The sequence below is a fragment of the Podarcis melisellensis genome (genome assembly GCF_964234715.1).
Source record: "Podarcis melisellensis genome assembly, chromosome: 12".
In the NCBI taxonomy this organism is placed as follows: Eukaryota; Metazoa; Chordata; class Lepidosauria; order Squamata; family Lacertidae; genus Podarcis; species Podarcis melisellensis.
In genome coordinates, this window is record NC_138544.1 from 10,000,631 (window position 1) to 10,008,296 (window position 7,666).

Here is a 7,666-nt window from a genome sequence, read left to right on the forward strand (position 1 = left end):
TCATTTCTTTGCAATGAGGAGAATCGAGACAGAGACCAAAAAACCCTCCTAAGTGATCCTTTTGTGTTTTGGAAGCTTTCCCAAATGACCATTTAAGTTTGCTCATTAGGCTCCCAAGTTCCAAAAGCCTTAGTTTAGAAAAAGGCAGTGGCCTAATAAGACTTTCCATTCTACTGCAGATGTAATATTTATGAAATGATTATAATGTACCTGCAGCTAATTTGTGGGCAACAGGCTAAAATGGAAGCATATTAACAAGCAAAATGTAAAGCTTTTCTATTGCCTCCTTTAAAAATAAAAAATAAAAACACCTGTGACTCATTTTTGAGAAAGGAAGTGAAGGGAGGTGCTCCTCTGCAGATAACTGTGTCCAATTCATGGACAACATATTCCTTTTACCATGCCAAAGATGTGAACTTCCTTAGTCAATGCAGTTTTGGTATAGTGCTTAGCTGCATTGTTCTTTATTGTGTTGGCATAATTCGCTTGTGCTCCAAGCAAAATATGAAAATCATGAGAAAAACAAATTAATATTTGTTTTTCAAAAGAAGTGTATTTCGCTTGAAGCACAAGTAATATTGAGTTATATTGACGAGAAGAAAAAATTATAATCTTTATACACAGATTTTAAAGAATACATGATCAAGAACGATGAATAAACTAAAAGAAAAAAAGGGTTCTTGATGCCTTATTTTCATCTTGATTCACATGGGGTTTATATTTAAAGAGGTAATTGCCAAAATTCCAAAAAAGAGAGAGAAAGGATGAGTCCAAATATTAATGCAATATCTCCACTAAATACTGCTTAGGATTATGTCAAATTACCTGTCTCGAGGCCAGCTATTTAAAATAGAATATCTCTCACATTTGGACAAACTGTTTATATGTTTATTTGCCTTCTTAAAACAAGAGACCATTGTTTTTTAAACAATAAAAACCAGGGTGTGATCCAAAGTAAATCAAGTCTTATTGGAAGAGACCATACTTGTGTTTACATCCTTTTGGGTGCTGATATACTCAAAATACAATTTCAACCATCCATATACAAAACCATAATACTCAGGCATCTCTTGCACAGCACTGGAAAAGTGTACTTACATCATGGCAATGATTCACACTGAAGACATCTTAGGGGAAATTAAAAGTGCCTAATGTGGAAATAATGTAAATGCTTCTAAAACATTAAGGTTTCTTTTGCAGTTATCATTTTGTATGCATTCTTTAGATGGCTATGACAGTTGAAATGATGCCATCACAGAATTTTTGCATGAAACACTATGTTCAGACTGAGAGAGAAAAAAGTTCACAGTATTCTAATCACTGTAGTTAAACTTTAGTGATTCCTTCCCCCCAAAAAAAACTGCTTTACATGAATGCAATCCTCTGTAAGAGATTATTTTTGGTAATGCAGTTCTTTCTAATCATTCAGAATATTATCCTATAAAGTAATCAAAATTATCATTTAAAAAACATATTTGGCTGGAAATGTTCCCACTCCAAGATGCTTAGGTTATCCCTTCAGAAAGCAGTCTTGCTATATTATGCCACTCTTATTCTCACTTCACTATGTCTTGCACTATGAACAGTGTAAACAATATCACTTGGCCCAAGGCAGATGTGGCTCAACAGAGTCCAAGTAATTATAAACAGTGGGACAGATCTGTTGGTACTGAGGTTTACCATTTGCTGTGCTGTTTGGTAGAGAACTGGCCAGTCTCAGCTTCCTAGAGCATATATTTCCCATATCACATCTTTACAGTTTCATATTTAATATTTTTAATAAAAAAAAATAGTCCACACACCAAGGAGACAGACTGACCAATCTCCTGCTTTCAGTGAAGTGGCTCATAGATTTCCAAGCTCATCGTATCTTAAAATATTTCATGCTAATAGCATCTATATAAGCCATGGTAGTTAAATGGCAACTCCATGTTCAGAAGCAGTGTAATTTTGCACACATAAATGTGGAAGAAAACTACAGGACATGGCTATCACTTTCATACCCTGCTTTGGTTCCTGAAATATCTGGCTGGCCACTATTAGAAAGAGAATATTGGACTAGAAGGGTTTTGATTTGATCCTGCAAGACCACTCAATCTGTTCTTACATGGGACAGAAACCATCTATAGTCCAGATCATCTACTCTTAGGGCATAATGTCAGGCAAAAAAATTATTGAATTGTGCTCTTCCTCTGAAAAGTAAGTCCAAACAGGATTCCTCTTAAACCCATAGTTCCAATCTAAAACAATGAAAAATATGTCTGAATATTAGTAAGAAAAGGGGGGAAATCAATTTGTGTTCCCTATCTAGACTTACTGATATTCAAGGGACATTTCACTCTTTTAGCAAACTCCCAGAAAGATCAGTTCTTGATCCAATGAAAAAAAAACTGCCAAAATTACATTTCAGATTGTTTAAGTAGATTTTTTTTGTCCATTGTTGTGGAGCTTGGTGTGCATAAAATGTGACAACTAACCTATTGCAAAGTCAGATAACCTTGTCACATATTGTTAGCTCCTAGACTTTATGGCATTTTCTGACACTTTGATGCCCTTAGCAAATTTCCAAACCTAGACTGTTCAGGTCACATTCTAGAACTATGACAGACACCCTTCTCCTTTTATATTAACTAAGCTGTTCTCATTGTCCCCAATTAACACAAGGACCTGTCTCCTTCCTTTTAGCATAACTGCCCATTTTGGAAGGGATGGGTAAGAACAATATATGGTAGCTTCTTTCTCCTTGACAATCATGGTTGATAGTTTAAAAGATCTAAAACTCATTCTCTACACAATTTATAGTAAATACTGCATAAAGTATCCAGTCCTCCAAAAATGGATACATCCTTATGCCTGTGCAAATGGAGAAGTGTTAATGCGTTATCTGAAAACAATGTAATTGTTTGATGATCTGAGACGAGTAATTATTTATCCCAGTTGGCTACTCTGGAATTGCCCAGTCAAATCCCAATACCTCTTCCATATACAATTTTCTGATCCGTTTTATATCCTTTCACCTGAATCATATCTGCAGATACCCAAGGTTTAGGACTGCCCTGTAATGTACAAACACTAATATTATTGTGAGCACACACACACGCTCACAAGCCTTCATATTGCAGAAGGCTGAGTTACTATCACATATAAGGAGTAAGCCCCATTTAATTAGCTAACACTTTATTTCAAATAAACACCCAGCAGACTTCGAAACTTGATTTAGACAGGTAACGCTTATTTATGTCACTTAAGCCAGATTTAGTCAACAAGGATAACACACACACAAATTAAGATGCACATTAGCACTGGTTCACAGTGCTGAAATGTTAAACATTATGTAGAATAAACATTTATTATACTTTAGGTAGAGAATACAGAACAAAAATGTTTTGACATGAAACAGACTAGCTATTTATACAACAGGCAGAACTTCTGAAAATACTTCAGATGCATGCATCAGATTTATGAAATGATACTCTACCAATGTGCACACATGTCATTATGTTGACCCTCCATGCAAATTTACAATTTGCATTTTGTTTAATCCATAAATACCATCAGAGGTTTGCCGCTGATACCTTCTGCGAATACCAGAAGCAATGATTATGAATGACAGAAATTGAATAAACTTCAAAGTCTTACACAATCATAGCATGATAGTGCAATTGACACATATAGAATTGTCTATATTATCAAAATTATTTAACATTGCTATTCCAGAAAATATTTGTTAGCAAAATTTGGGGGGGGGGGGAAACAGTGTTAATATATGTTTGTACAACATAAAATAACCCAGATGGAGCAACAACTTTCCATTACAACTTCAAAATATCTTTCATTTAAGTTATCCCGCACACTCTCCCCAAGCACAGAAAATATTTGTTAAAAATATACTGTCTTAATACTGCCTAGCATAATAACAGAAATGTAATTGGGAATGATGATTCACCACAACCCGCAGACCGCTTTTACCTTTGCAATCTTTTTCTTTTTTTCCCCCAGTAGCCATAGCCAATCATTGCTCTCCTCGTCCATTATGCTTCTCTATAGCAGAGTGAGATGCTTCTTCATTAAGTAGTGTTACAAATAGAACACACCCAAACTCCCAATGCTCTAACGACGCTAAGGCTACAGTTCTCAAGGTAACCAGGCTCAGTTGGAAACTGAGAGCAAAGTCAATGTAAGATTAGTTATTTGCAAGCCTTAATTGCACATTGCAGCTTGCCTCAATCCATGATGAACTCACTTAAGAACAGTATTCGGTTAAATTTTTAAGCAATGCAGATAGAAAAGCAAAACAAACAGACAACACAAATTTTACCATTCTTATACTTAAAGCAACATAAAATTTTAAAGTTTTTTTTTAATGTACAGCACAACAGACAAGCCAATCCAGTTAGTCATAAAACAATATAGTTCTCTTGTTGCCTTACACAATATGGACAATTGTAACACTGATGGATTTAAACACAGCAGTAAAAAAGGAGAAAGCATACAGTTCAGTAAAACGGTTCTGGCTCACAGAGTTCTGGATGAAATGGTACTTTTCACAAAGAAGAAGAAGAAAAAGTTGTTCTGAACATAAACCTGGTTGTGGAACAGAAGAATGGTGCAATGAACCCATGCTTTGTTTATCCCCAAGAAAACAAAGCATCTGGTGGATACAAATGTTCAGATAAAAGTGTAACATAATAGCAATGAAGTAACTGCAAGCAATGAACACAGCAGAGTTTTAATTTCAGATACTTAAATGAGACACAGCAAGCTGCAAAGCTATTTCTTCCATGACATCATATGGATGCTAACCCAAATGTACTACTTTCTACCAAATCAAAACACAGGAGCTAAGCATTAGGAATACCTGAAAACAATACAAGATGCTTTACTATCTTTCTGACAATTTTAAGAAAGTTTTATGCTTTATTTTCTCCCCCCCCCCCTTTACACACTATCTGGAAACCACTGGTGCTAAGGAAATATTCCGATAATCATAATGGCAAAAGACAGCTGAAATTACCATGCTTCTCCAACTCCATGGTCAAATCAAAGCATCTTTTCTGAAGTTTTCCTATCATCTGGGATCTAATCTCTGGCGTGAGGGTGGGAGATCTTGAGCTGTCATTTTGAGAAGCCAACGCGTCCTGAATCTGATCAGGGAAGCGATGCTTCCAACAGATTTCAAGCCACCTACCCAAACCTGTGCGATTTCCCCATCGCTAGCAATTCTGCCAGTCACTTCCAACCTCGCTCCCAAATTATCCGCCATCTGTTATTTACTGCGCAAGTGGAAAGGGAGAGATGAAGCAGCACGTTCATAACAACACGCGAGACGCGTGTCTGCGGGGGCACGTAGAGAGGATCGGGGCTCAGTGGGGAAACTTTCTCAGCGCCTGCCTGTATTTATTCTCCCCGGGAAACCCAGCCCACCTTTCCAAAACACACGCATAACAGATACAAGGTTGGTGTCGACACCCCACCACCCACGAGCCCCCCCCCCGCGTGGAAAAAGGCATCTTCAGGAACCTCGTGTCGACCTGGGCAGAAGAGCTCCCTACAAATGCTCAGCCCGAGCACCATTCGCTACAAACCTCGGATCCCTCCGAAAGCGAGCACGGGAAAGACACGCGTCAGGAGCTTCACACAACCATCTGGCCGCGCGCTAGACCCACCCTGCCTGCCCGCGCTGATCGATCGCGGACGCGCGAGAGAGACTTCGGGACAAGCCAGACAAGAGGCGGGTGCGAAGGCAACGAAGACACGCGCGCACGCGTCCCCACGTAGGCGGGGAGGGGGGTGCTTAGCGGGGAGGGGGAGGTCGCTTGGCGTTTACCTGCAATGGACACGGCACCGGCTTCTTGGCGGAGTTTGGGGCTGCAGGGCAGGGCGCCGCTACAGCGCAGCGCCTGCTTTCCTGGAAGGCATGGTCTGCTCCTCCTCCTCCTCCTCTTCCTCACACTCTGGCTCCCGGGGCGGCGAGTCCTCCGCTCGCCTCACTCCCTCCCTCCCTCCCTCCCTCACTCCCCCGGCTTCATGGCTCCTCCACGCCCCGCGCCCCTTCCGCCTCCCCTCGGAACTTCGCCTTTATTGTCTCGGCCGCTCGGCTCCCTCACGCCCCGCCGCGCCGCCCGCCTTCTCCCGCCGCTCTGCCTCCGTTCCCCTTCCCCTCAGACTGAGCCGCCCGCCTGCCTGCCTTCCCCCTCACGAATCCCGTCCTTTCTCCTCCCGCCGCGTCGGCCGCCTCTATTTCTGCCCGTCTCCCACCCCTCCCCTCGCGCGCTGCCTCAGCCTGTGGCCCAACCCTTCGGCGGCTGGCGGGCTCCTCGCCGTCCTCCGCCCCGTCGTCCCCTCCGTTCAACTAGCACTGGCTGCTGCTGCTGCTGCCTCCCCTTCTCCTTCCTCTTCTTCTCCTTCCCCCTCAGCCTCGCCTCTCCCCGCCCACGCGGCCCACCGGAGACAACGTGCCAGGCGCTCGCCCTCCTCGCCGGCTCGCCTCTTAGCGCCTCTCGCGCTCCCGCTCATTCTGCCGGCGGCGGCGGCGGCAGCGGGAGAGCTGCTGCCTCTGCCGCCGCCGCCTTTATCACGGGGCGGCGGCGGCTGCCTGCTGGCCTCTCCCCTCCTGCTCCCTAACTCCACGAGCAGAGACGGGCTGCCTCATAAATGTGTGTGTGTGTGTGTGGTGTGTGTGTGTGTGTGTTTGCCGGCACGTTGTGTCATCCATTCGCCATGCCCCCCCCCCTCATGCTCTCGCGCCCGCCCATCCTCAGCCTGTAGCTGTGAGACACAAAAGCACACGAACAGCGCTAATAAGGAGAAGCTTCATTAATCTCTGGCCGTTTTTTCTCCAGCCCCCAAATATGCCCCCAACCATTCAAACGTAGAGTTGTTGTTATGTATTTTACAACACCGCCACAGGGTTTTGCTTTACCTCAGCAGTTAAGTTTGCAGCAGGGTTGTGGGGGAGATTCTGTATGAAGCCTCTCCCCCCCCCCCCGCCAAAGGTTCATTTGGGGAATAATTTACATTGTGTGCCCTGTTTTCAAACGGATGCTCTTTATTTTGGCAGAGCTTGCATAGCAGCCCATAGATCTAAACACTGGAGTCCCACAGGACTTATGGCTTGGGGGGGCGGTGAAAATCACCTGGCCACCCTAGAGATGCAAGATGTGGGTGGGTGCACATGTTTGCATGAATCTCTCTCTCTCTCTCTCTCTCTCTCTCTCTCTCTCTCTCTCTCTCTCTCTGTGTGTGTGTGTGTGTGTGTGTGTGTGTGTGAAGGGCTGAACCCTTCATAATGCAAATACAAGGCAGAGAATCTGAGCAGGATGGACTGAGCACAGTGGCGTAGCGTGGGGGTGCAGAGGGGGCCGGCCGCACCGGGCGCAAGATCTGGGGGTTAGGGGGCACAAATCCATGGGTTAGGGGGTGCAAATCCACGGGTTAGGGGGCGCAAATTACTTGCCTTGCCCCGGGTGCTGACAACCCACGCTACGCCACTGACTGAGCATGTCTTGTTTTGAAATATTCCAAATCCACAGATCCCGAAGAGGCAACAAATATTGCAGCTCCTCAGTATTCCCTTACTTTTGAAGTTTTCGACTGGCAGTCTCATCATCAGTCCTTCCATCCCTCCATCGTCTCAGTACCTGGCTTCAGTCCTGTTTCTTCTAAG

At 43.6% G+C, this 7,666-nt stretch overlaps 1 protein-coding gene across 13 annotated transcripts in view; it reads right to left on the reverse strand.

The window, feature by feature from the left end:
* The window catches only part of ARPP21 (cAMP regulated phosphoprotein 21), a 237,674-nt gene that overhangs the window by 157,998 nt on the left and 72,010 nt on the right, over positions 1-7,666 (reverse strand). For 2 of the 13 annotated variants that reach the window (XM_081931039.1, XM_081931038.1), the window contains exon 1: positions 5,828-6,179. The exons of 2 other annotated variants lie outside the window; for them this stretch is intronic. The gene's annotated coding sequence lies outside the window, so the exon portion shown is untranslated. Of the gene's footprint in view, positions 1-3,969; positions 4,164-5,014; positions 5,142-5,188; positions 5,423-5,585; positions 5,694-5,827; positions 6,183-7,578; positions 7,664-7,666 lie in introns of those variants that run through there. 9 more of the 13 variants (XM_081931050.1, XM_081931042.1, XM_081931043.1 and 6 more) reach the window with 9 other exon arrangements.